The following is a 12,072-nucleotide window of genomic DNA, read 5'->3' as shown; positions in this document are numbered from 1 at the left end:
CTGAAGGAGTTCTTCAAAAAATTCCCTAGAAAACCAGGATGTCGGGGTCCCTCGACCCCTCCTCAAGGGGGGGGTACTGTTACGAGCCGCGGCGGTGCCCAGCCGCCGCGACTCACTCACCCGCGTCCCGGCCGTCGCCATGGCGACCGGGACGTCATTTCCGGCCATAACCCGGCCGTTGCCGGGGCAACCAGCAGACGCTTCAGAGCTGCGTCCCGGCAATAGGAGGAAGCCGGGCGCAGCGTTCTACAGCCTGTGGGCTAATTAATATGGGCAGATTATAGGAGGCAATTACAGGCATTAGCCTGCAACTGTGCAGGCCAGGGGCAAGCCCTGATTGGCTTTATTTGTGACTGCTCTATTAACCTGCAGGAGTGTGTTTTACCTGTGATTGGTTCAGCTGGGTATTTAAGGCAATGAGGTCTGCTGCCTCATTGCCGGTTATAGCTTCTGTGCTCCAGTCTGCTGACCTGCTTGTTCCAGTTCCTGTATCCTGTATCTACGTTTGACTTCCCGTGTATGACCCTTGGCTTCGTATTGGACTTCGCTTGTGTTTCCTGTGACCCTGATCCTTGGCTTGTTTACCCGTTCTGCTACTTTGCCAGTGACCTCTGACCTCAGCTTGTTCATCATTACTGTTACCTGCTGCCGGCCTTTGACCTCTGCGTGGACCTGACTCTTCTTGCCTGGGTTCTCCCCAGCCGGTACACACTTCACGACCCTCTGTCAGTCTGCAGCCCAGTCTGTCCCCACCATCAGGGGCTCCAGTGAACACCTGACTGGCAGAGTAGACTCCGGGTTGTGTTGTGCCGGCTGGAGGGGTTCCTAACAGTTTCAATCAAATAAAATGATATAATGAGCTTTGGAACGATAATCACTCATTGTTTCAGTGTACACGCTAATGCAATATAGAGCTGAACAGTCGTTTATCATTTGAATGGCTCAATAAATGGCTGAAAGGCCTGTGGTGTGTACCCAGCCTTATCTGGTGACGTTTTTTCTATTTATTTAGCAATTCTAGGTTGTTGTTTTATCATTGTGATTCATTTACTACTGAATGTGCAGATTTAAATCATTCATATTTCATTGATTTTATTTCTGTTACTATCATATAGTGGATCAATAACTGATTAACGATTATATATTATACATGCACATTATACCTAATTAGCAGATCATGCCCACCACAGGTAGCACTTTGCTATATGCTGTGTACTGTAAATTGATTGAGCAATGTCTGTTACCAGGCTTTTATTCTGCTTGCAATACCTGAGAACACATGATTGCAGCTTGATAGCCACTCCTTTAAATAGCTCTGGGGACTGTGAGACACCTTGTCTGCGCACTGTATTTGTTCTGGGATGTGATTCACTAAGGAATTTGTGTAGGAAGGTTTAGGGGAAGAGAGGTGGAAAGATGAAAATATGTGCTATGTCATTATGTGTCCCATGGCAACATATTGACAACATAAAGTATAAATCAAAAAGGTAGAACAGTCTTGTCACATAATGTAAAAGAATTTCAGATTTGTCGTTCTACATTTTAATGACTTTGCACATGTACAATGAACTGGAAGGAAATGCATTCAGCTGTGGCTGTAGACTATTACACCCACAGGAACCCTCTTTCCAGAGCTTTCTATCTCAGCATCCTGCTGGGTTATTCACAGTTTAGAATTCCCACAGGACGTGGACAAATACTTGTCGCAAGCCAGAACTCCACAATAACTGACTAGCACTAGCAAGATGGAACTTTCTGAAAGCATATGTACTGCTAGAAATAAAGATTAACAATTACGGTGCCCACAAATGCTCTGGCCCAATTGTGTAACTACTAAATCAACATATTAGTGAGACTAAGTAATAAGATATTATATTAAAAGTGGCATATCAAAACAAGTAAATATTGTTCTTAAAGATGCATGTAATTAGTGTATTGCCTGTTATATATGTATGTATGCAACTGGTATTCACTTTTTACATTAAATAGGAAACAAAGTTTATTAAAAAATTTAATAAACATATGATTAAAAGGTTGCCAACAAAGTTATTAGTAGAGATGGTCACTGACCCCGTGTTTTGGTTTTGTATTCGGTTTTGGATCTGGATTACCTTTGTGTTTTGGTTTTGGTTTTGCAAAACCGCCGTTGCGTGTTTTGGTTTTGGTTTTGCTATTTTTGAAAAAAATACCATTTCTTTGGTCTAAAATAACCTAATTTAGTGCTCCACCAGTTTCTTAGATACGTGAGGTAATTCTAAAGCTAATAAATTATGAAAAAAACAGTTTAATCCCTGGTAGGCCGTCCTTAATTCTAACACTTGTCTGCAAATTATACAGACAAACCTGGTTGTCTACCTCCTCCATCTTTGAATATTGGCAATGTAGCCATAGTCTTTGGGTGTATATTACGCCCTCCACTTGTAGTTGAATATAAAAAAAGCAGCCTGCACAGACTGTGGAACTAGAAATTCGAATATACAAAGAAATGGACAAAGGCAGTTTGGTATCTGTCTGCATCAGATTCCCTCTCCACTAGGAGTAAAATAGAAAACTATTCAGCCGTTATATAATCTAGAATATAAATAGAAATTGAGAAAGGCAATTTGGTATCTGTCTGCATCATAATCATCAACATCCTCATTAGTGCCCTTGTCACCGCCACAAATCTCCCCCTTATCCTCTTCTATTTCCAAAATGGCATCCTCAATTTGTGTATCAGCGGCTACACTCGGGCTGTTCAGGTACACATCAGCAGAACTGCTGAAAGGGCCCTTCTTTATGGGTACACTAACAGAATGCTCACGATTAGACATACCATTGTTGGATGGACTCTCCACAGGGATTGGTGTCATTTGTGATTCAGAGCAAACATTATCCTCTAATGCCTTACTGTTATCTTGCAGCTCGGCTTTGACGCGTAACAGTAGTTGTGCACCAATTGTAGGCTCTGTAACTTTTTGGGATCTGCTACCAATAGACAAAGGTGAAGGCCTCATTCTCTCTTTGCCACTGCGTGTGTAGAATGGCATGTTGGCAATTTTTTTTTTATCGGCACTTAACTTTTGCTCAGTAACACTTATTTTTCGCTTCAACACAGTAAACTTTTTTGGGGTTTTTGTTTTTTGGACTGATTTCGAAACACTGTGTAGTTTGACATCGCCTTGCCCAGATGACGTACTGGGAACCAGAGCCGTAATTTAGAATTCTAGCGCCCTGGGCGAGAAAGACAAATGCCACCCCCCTAGCCCTCAATTTTAACCAAATTAACCTAAAATATTCCTAAATTGCGCCCCCCTTCAGTGTTGCGCCCTGGGCGGTCGCCCCTGTCGCACAGCCCTAGTTACGGCCCTGCTGGGAACACTAACATCAGGACTGGTGACAGAACCTGGTTGCTCATTCTGATCATATGTGGACTGCTTTGAATCCATTCTGAGCGCAAAGCACTTGTAGTGGTAAAAATTATTTGGTAAGATACTGCTGACAAATATGACTTTTGACAGCCAGAAATATTTATGCACAATTATGGGGGACACCCCAAAAGCACTGGGGAGTGCTCAAAATTATTTGGTAGATACTGCTGACAGATTTGACTTTTGACAGCCAGAAATATTTATGCACAATTATGGGGGACACTCCAAAAGCACTGGGGAGTGCTAAAAATGATTTGGCAGATACTGCTGACAGATAGTAATTTTGACAGCCAGAAATATTTATGCACAATTATGGGGGACACCCCAAAAGCACTGGGGAGTGCCAAATATTAAAAAAAAAAAATAAACCTCTATCCTCCTCTCTTCTCTAGCGATTTTTGTTACAGCAATTGGAATAAGAATATTGTATTCTCTGTCCCTGCTCTAATCAGCCTGTGACTACACCCTGCTGTCTCCCTCTGCCAAATGGCGATGGATTGCTGTGGAGGCGTGTATTTATAATCTTGAAGTATAGAGAGAACCGAGCCATGAGATCCGACGACGTCACGATGACGTTCGGCCTCGATTTGGATTTGGAGTGGGCAAGAGAGTGAGTACCGAGCTACTCAGCTCGGTACTCGGATACCCAAAGTTCGGGTGGGTTCGGTTCTCGGGGAACCGGACCCGCCCATCTCTAGTTATTAGCAATGGTACAACAAAAAGTGAACCACAAATATTGTCCCTGAAAGATGAATCTAGGTCGTGAAGATATCTCTGGAAATACTTTTCTTTTACAGTGTTGCTGATTTGTAATTTTGATATTTTAGTAATACTTAATTTGTTTTGCATCTGTGCTTCTTTAGAAACTACAAGTTAAGTGAATTAGTGTTTAAAGAAAAAAATCTACCTACTCTATAATCCCCTTCCTTGTGTAGCACTGGCGACCTGAGCAGGTCATCACATGCACTTTAGATAACTCCCCTGCAGGCAAAGAACTACATCTCCCAGCATGCAGTGGGAAGGAGGGATTTATAAGTAGCTTTTGAAAACAGCAGTTGGATTTTTGAGGGAGACTCAGGGAGACAGATATCCTGAGGGAGTCCTCTGCAGCAAGACAACTGGAGAGCTGCACAGAGGTCTGAGTGATAGTGAGACCCCAGAGAGGGAGAAATGGAAGTGGAGAGTGGAAAAGGCTTCCCACCCGACCATCGCCTTACCTGTATGGAGTTTGTATGATCTCCCCACATTTGTGTGGGTTTCCTCCCACACTCAAAAAACATATTGGTAGGTTAATCGGCTGCTATCAAATTGACCCTAGTGTCTGTGTGTGTGTATATTAGGGAAGTTAGATTGTAAGCTCCAATGAGGCAGGGACTGATGTAAGTGAGTTCTCTATACAGTGCTGCGGAATTAGTGGTGCTGTATAAATAGATGATGATGATGATGTTGAGAGGTTACCGTACACCTGAACAGAGAGGAGCCATCTTGGATGCAGGTACTGGAAACCAGAGGGGATAAATAACCCATGTTACCTTATTATTGATTTGCTTAGACAGGGTATTATGCTACTAGTCAGGTTGGGAACTGGTGGGGAGACCTGAAGAATACTGTATAATACCCTTGTGTGGGGCTGTGATATAATAAAGATGAAGTATAGAGACAGATACTTAGGGACAGAGTTGCCTGATTCATTAAGGATCTTAACTTAAGAAACTTCTTATTTCAGTCTCCTGGACAAAACCATGTTACAATGCAAGGGGTGCAAATTAGCATTCTGTTTTGCACATAAGTTAAATACTGACTTTTTTCATGTAGCACACAAATACTTGATAGCTTATTTGTACACTGAAATTTAAAGTTGATATTTGTGTGCTACATGAAAAAACAGTCAGTATTTAACTTATGTGCAAAACAGAAAACTAGTTTGCACCCCTTGCATTGTAACATGGTTTTGTCCAGGAGACTGAAATAAGAAGCTTCTTCAGTTAAGATCCTTAATGAATCAGGCCCAGAGACTGAGACTGAGTCTAAAACTGAGAGAACTGCACCAAACTTTTTGGCATTATCTGCTATCTGTGTGTTGAAGAGTCAGCTTTTATTAAAGTGACTGTATGCTTATGCCTAAGAGGAAGAGAGGGAGCACCCGGAACAGCGAGGTGTAAATTGTATACTGCATTCATGTTAAATTAGAGGAAGGAAGAACAAGAGAGCACGTTTTATCAAATCACCTGGGAAAGATGAGAAGTGATCTATATTTAAACGGCCTATTAACAAAGACTGCATGATTGTATACATTTGTCTAATATTAAGTTGCATTTTTATGATATGTTTTAGAAAAGTTAAAGTAACTGATAGAGTTTTGTGTATCTTATTAGTGATCGTTATCCTGTTTAGAAAGATATATTTTTGATGCAAAAAATCTACAGAAGTAATCCACTCCTCACTTATAAACTTTCCAATGTGGCTTCTAAAGACCTATCTGGTGTGGTAATATATTATTTGTTTGTCCCCGAGGACCAGAGTAGGGGGGGGTGGAAGGTTCCTTGCTCTCCCTCTGATATTGCTACAGCCGATACACTACCCAACGAAGACCCTATGGTACCCAGACCAAGGTGAAGGCACTGCGCAGTACGGAATATGAGGTTAAAAAATCAATTTGCAAACAGGACACACAAACTGATATACACCCTAGCCAGAAAAGGGGGTGTTTAATGTTGTGGCCAATCGCTGTAGCTGTTCTTGTTAGCTCAAAACTATCCATGTTTGTGTTATGATGCTTGTGTTCATATATGTCTTATCTGTACCATGATTGTCTTGCTCTATGAAATCTGTTGTGCCCTATAAATAAATGCTGATGATGACAACAAAATAAGTTTAGCTAGTAAGATCAACTCCCTCAACTAGTAGAATGACAGCAGACTGATATCTGGGACCTTTGTCACTTGTGAAATACACAACCCTACTTCCTCCCACACCACTGCGAGTTTTCATAGTTCATGTGTTGCAGCTGACTGAGTAATTATGATCATCATTTCCAAACCTAAAAAAGATATGAGACTGGGTTGAAGAACACACCATGCTCTGGGAGGTGGATACTTCCTCAGATTAATAAACCCACCAAGGTAATTCACCCTGCTGGCACTTTCCAGTCCCTTCTAGTGTGGTGTTTGACTGGGATAAGACGAACACCCCTCCATGGGGGGAGCTGTGTCCCATCAGCTGTAGTAAAGCTTCAATTTTTAACTTTATAACAGCTGGAGAGTGCAAGTTGCCTAAGCTTAGGTTAAAGTAAAAAAAAAAAATAGATAAAATTAAAGTACAACAAGCAAACCTAAATAATTGTAGAAACAAAATATTTACTGATCCTTACTTTATGTGTAATCTTTGAGTCTTGATCCGATCTAGTACTGTGAGGTGCAATAAAGTGTTTTTGTGCAAAGATACACCAAAAACTCGTTATAGAGTCAGTGCTACCCACAGTAAATAAGAAATGTTATTGTCCAAAATATTCAGTAAAAGTTTACCTTAAATCAAGTAGTAGAACCTTAATTCTACCCTTCCCTTTCTTTCCCTTTAGGATGTAAGCTCTCATGAGCAGGGCCCTCTTTCCTTGTGTGCTCCTTCTACTATTCCATCACCCTCTGTACCTCTTGGCCTGCTTCGCTAGCCCTGTTTTCCCAAGCTTCAGCCTTCTTCTTGCTGATTTCTACCTTCCCTTTCACTATCTGTCCCAGAAATAATCTGATTTGCTTTACCCTGTCACCTGTGTTTGTATATATTTTTGTATCATGTTGTGTCTTGGTTCTCTGTATATGTAATGTACGGCGCTGCGGACCCTTTGTGGCGCCTTATAAGTCAAAGATAATAATAATAATAATACCTGCTATGTGTACTAGTAGGATGCAGGTCACCTTTTTTCTACATGATTCAGGACTGCAAAAAACCTGTATGTGCATAAGTTTTTAGATTTAATATACAATAAAGTGTTTTCATCTATTGCTAGTCCAGCTACTCTGCATCCAGGAAAGTAGGACAAATTAACCTAAGAGGCGAGGGGACTGTAAAAGTGTGCTTGGTTTAACACAATTGAAAGTGAACTTGTCATGATCCTCTAGATCTAAAATCTCCCTGCATTTGATCTAGATAGCTTTATTTGAGGTTTTCTCCTTGCTCCTCTCTCTTCATTTTGATACTAAAGAAGGTTTTATAACAAGGGAGATATTTATTGCATTACCTCTATGTATTTGGAAATGTTCAACTTTAATCTAGGCTTAAGTAACATTTAACTCTTCAGCTGTTGCAGAACTACAAGTCCCAGCCTGCCCTGGGACACAGGAGTGGAAGAGCCATCCAGGGCCCATAATTTCTACCCCAATCAAACACAATCAGGTGGCAGGTTGCTTCCCCCCAATCAGCTGTGGCCAGAAAGAAACCACCTCTCCCTCAAGAGAATTCAGGTTTTTATTAATTCCTGCGCCCTCACCAGGTGGGAGTTGTCCAGGGTCCCAGTCCCTAGACTAGAGGGGTTTTTTTGTTTGTTTTTTCTTTAAATGCCTCCAATACAAGGAACAGACTGATCATTTAATTCATGTAATTTATTTTACACAATACCAACCCTTTCATTACAACTTGGCTGGGATATATTGTTATATACGGATAGATAAGATTGCTGGGAGTGCTATTGCAGTGGCCTAAAAAATAACATAAGAAATAAAGAACCTAATGGTTGCTAGTTTCTTTAACCAATACCAAGCTGATGTGTCTCAGCAGCAGATGACATCTCTGGCTGCACAGCTTAACAAATAATGGCTGTTAGGGCAAACACAGTGGAGTAATGCCATTCTGAGATAAAATGCAATTTGTTAGTAAGAGGGACAAATAGGTTTTCTCTGCAATACAGTGGGGACCCAATATATTGCAGCTTAGTAAGGCTGGGTACACATTATATCAAATTTCTCTCAATGCGATATCTTTAACGATTTTACCAACGTTTAAAACAAATAAGTCCATATCAGCATGCGGATTCCTGTGTACACACTACAAACATTTTACACGATTTACCTTTAGCTCTGTGCTCTTCATCTGCCATAACCATCTGCTGAAAAGATCCTGACTCTGCACACTGCATAGAGATCTATGGACATCGCGGGTAGTGAGTGTATACACACTGCAGAATTGGAATAACATTGTTCCATCATTGAACAAGATTTTTAGACCTGTTTAAAAATTAAATGATACGATGTGCTTTGGAACGAAAAACGGTTATCATTGCAGCGTACACACTGTGGTATGAGCTCGTTTGATTGGCCAGATAATCAGCTGAAAACAGTCTATGTACCCAGCCCTAGTAGACACCATAATTCAATATCTATGCTGCACCTGTGAGATGGGAGAGAGCCTTCAGGCTGCAGAAGAGAGAACCCTGTGAATCTACCTCATTGGAGAAATACCGGCTCAGAGAGACAGATGGCCGTTTACAGAGCCTGAGAGATCAAAATGACAAACAAACCCAGCATGGTGCTATTCGGAAAAATAATAGTCTTTCAAGTAAGGTTACAGGGGGTTGTCCGTTTCTTATAAACAATTCTTTTATTATAACATTGTTCATTTTCACAGTGTAATTATAAAATCATTACTGTAAGCATGCTGTAGTTGCCTTTTGTTTAAAGGAAACCTTATTTACATTTTGAAATTCAATCACCTAACTTTAACTTCTTGACTTCAAATACTAATGGTTTTTTGTTCGCTTAGAAAAAGCTTGAAAACAAAAAAATCCATGGTGCTTATTTTTATAAAGTTACACTGTTGTCAAATTCTATATTATAGATATTATGCTTTATTATTACACCCAGCTGTAACACATGGATGAAAGTCGCTCATTCTGCCATGATCATTCTACTTTGAATATTAGCATTCATTATTATGCGTGTGCTGCTATGAGTTATTTGGCCAAATCAAAGTTAAATGTAATATCTAAGTTTAAAAACGCCTCTCTGCAATAAATTAATTAATTCTTTCTCCAGCATCCCTGTGTGCGACAGGTAGGTGGTCATCATAGAAAGCATCTGCATGCAATAAATATTCGTGCTCATCTAGATATAAAGAACCAAAGTCAGTGGGCCTGAATCATTGAGGAGAGCAAAGCAGAAAAGAGGAGTAAGTAACCATGTTACAATGCAAGGGGTGCAGATTAGTTTATTATTTTTGTACATAAGTTAAATACTGTCTTTTTTTTCATGTAGCACACAAATGCTTGATAGCTTAGTTTTTGTGCTTAAACTTAAAGTTGATCTAAGACATGCCCTACCCAAACTATAAATCTATCCAAACATTTTTAATTTACCATCCCCTTCAATGCAACATGGTTTTGCCCAGGTGCAAAATTACTCCTTTTTTGTGCTTTGTTCTCCTTAATGACTCAGGCCCAGTATGTTGACATTGCTGCAAACATATCTACAGCATTAGTTTTATGATATGACCATGGTGTTAGATTTCTTATAAAATGGCTAAGCTTGCCTTCTAGGTAGCCTCCTATCCACAGGACCAGAGCTTGACAAATTCTGGTTGCCAGGTCTCAACAGAAACTAAAATCAACCTGTTGGATCATGTTAAGTGTTGCCTTGTGTTTTTTTTTTTTTTTTATTATTTTTTTTTATACTGCCTGGGAAATTAGCTTTGAATTTACATTTTTTTTTAATTGAAAAATATTTTAAAAACCAAGTTGTTTTTTTTCCTTCGCCCTCCCCCCACACCAGTAAAATATATTTATTAGGATGTTATTAATGTCTAATGTCTCACTTCTCATCATCATCATCCCATCGCCCATGATTTTACCACCCAATTCAAAGAAGAAAAAAAAAAAATCACCATTTGACAAAATATTTCCTCATGTCAAATTCCACACACTACTCCCACCTTCATCTACGCTCCTCAATCCACCCTTAATTCATTCTCTCCAGTAACTGAAGACAAATGGCTAGATTTGCTAAACTTTGGGTTTGAAAAAGTGGAGATGTTGCATATAGCAACCAGATTCTAGTTATCATTTATTTAATATAGTCTACAAAATGACTGCTAGAATCTGATTGGTTGCTATAGGCAACATCTCCACTTTTTCAAACCCGCATTTTAGTAAATATACCCCAAAATCTCTAACTCATCTCTTCCTACAACCTGTACCCTTGTACCCTTGACCCTATTCCCTTCCAACTTCCACTCCCTCTCCTCCACTGCATGCCCACCTCTAACTCACCTCTTCAACCTGTTTCTCTCCACTGTCACATTTCTATCCTCCTTTAAACATGCTCTCATCTCACCAATTCTAAAGAAACCATCTCTCGATCCAGCTTCTCTCTGCAACTACCACCCTATTTCTCTGCCTCCAAACTACTTGAGCGATTACTGTTCAAACGCCTGTCTAACTTTCTCCCCTCTCACTCCATTCTGAACGCTCTGCAATCAGGCTTTCCATGCAGACATTCCACTAAAACTGCTCTCACAAAAGTAATTGAAGATCTACTTACTGCAAACTCTAAGGGTCATTTCTCCAAACTTATTCTCCTGCAACCCTCTGCTGCTATTGACACTGTTCATCAGCTTCTCCTACACACCATTCCCTTCACTCCATTGGCCTTTGTGACAAAGTTCTTTCCTGGTTCACTTCCTATCAAACCACTCTGCTACAGTCTCTACCTCTGGCACATCCTTCCCTCCAATCCCATTATCTGTTGGGGTCTTACAAGACTCCGGTCATGGCCCTTTACTTTTTTCATTGTACACCTCTTCGTTAAAATAGCCTCCAGTACCACCTCTACACCGACACCCAAATCTGTATCTCTTCCCCTACCTCTCCCCTTCTGTACTATCTCCACATGAATGTCCCAACGCTACCTAAAGCTCAACATATCCAAAACAGAGCTTATTATCTTCTCTCCTGCCAGAATCACTGGTTCCCCTCAAAACTCCCTCACTATTAATAACACCACAATTTCTTCAGTCTATCAAGCCCGCTGCCTTGGTGTCACACTTGATTCCACCTTCACCACCACCACTCCTTCATACATCTCAAATCTCATATCAAAGTGCTCTCCCTCTCACCCTCTGATCTACCTCTAACCTGCGCCTTGTCTTGTCTCTGGTAACCACCCTCACTCGCACCTACAAGACTTATCCCGTGCTGCTCCCCACTTATGGAATTCCTTAACACGCCCAATCAAGTTTACCTTATCCTTGATGATACTATTCACATTAATACACCCTCAAAGCTGTCCCAATCTCTACTCTAAGCCACACTGCTCCTTTTGTTTAAATTGTGCCCTCTTCCACTTAGAATGTAAGCTTTCTAATAACCAGGGTCTTTCATACCCTTTGTTTTCATGTGTGCATTTATTATGCCTGCATTGTATGTGCCTTCTTTTATATATATCCTGTTATATCTACTGTATGGTGCTGCAGACTACTGTGGTGCCATACAAATCTACCATAATAGTAATAATAATAAATAATAATGTACATAAAATGGATTTGTACAGCTACTGAAAAAGCATTTTCTAGCAAGCCTATGTGACCATCATCCCTATCACTCGGCACTTACACCTGCCCTGTAGCTGGTGCAAATGATACGGCTGAAAAACACATACCCGAGATGCCCAAAGCCAGAGTC

Source organism: Mixophyes fleayi, chromosome 1, assembly GCF_038048845.1.
Source record: "Mixophyes fleayi isolate aMixFle1 chromosome 1, aMixFle1.hap1, whole genome shotgun sequence".
In the NCBI taxonomy this organism is placed as follows: domain Eukaryota; kingdom Metazoa; phylum Chordata; class Amphibia; order Anura; family Limnodynastidae; genus Mixophyes; species Mixophyes fleayi.
Note: the sequence above shows the minus strand (reverse complement) of the source record.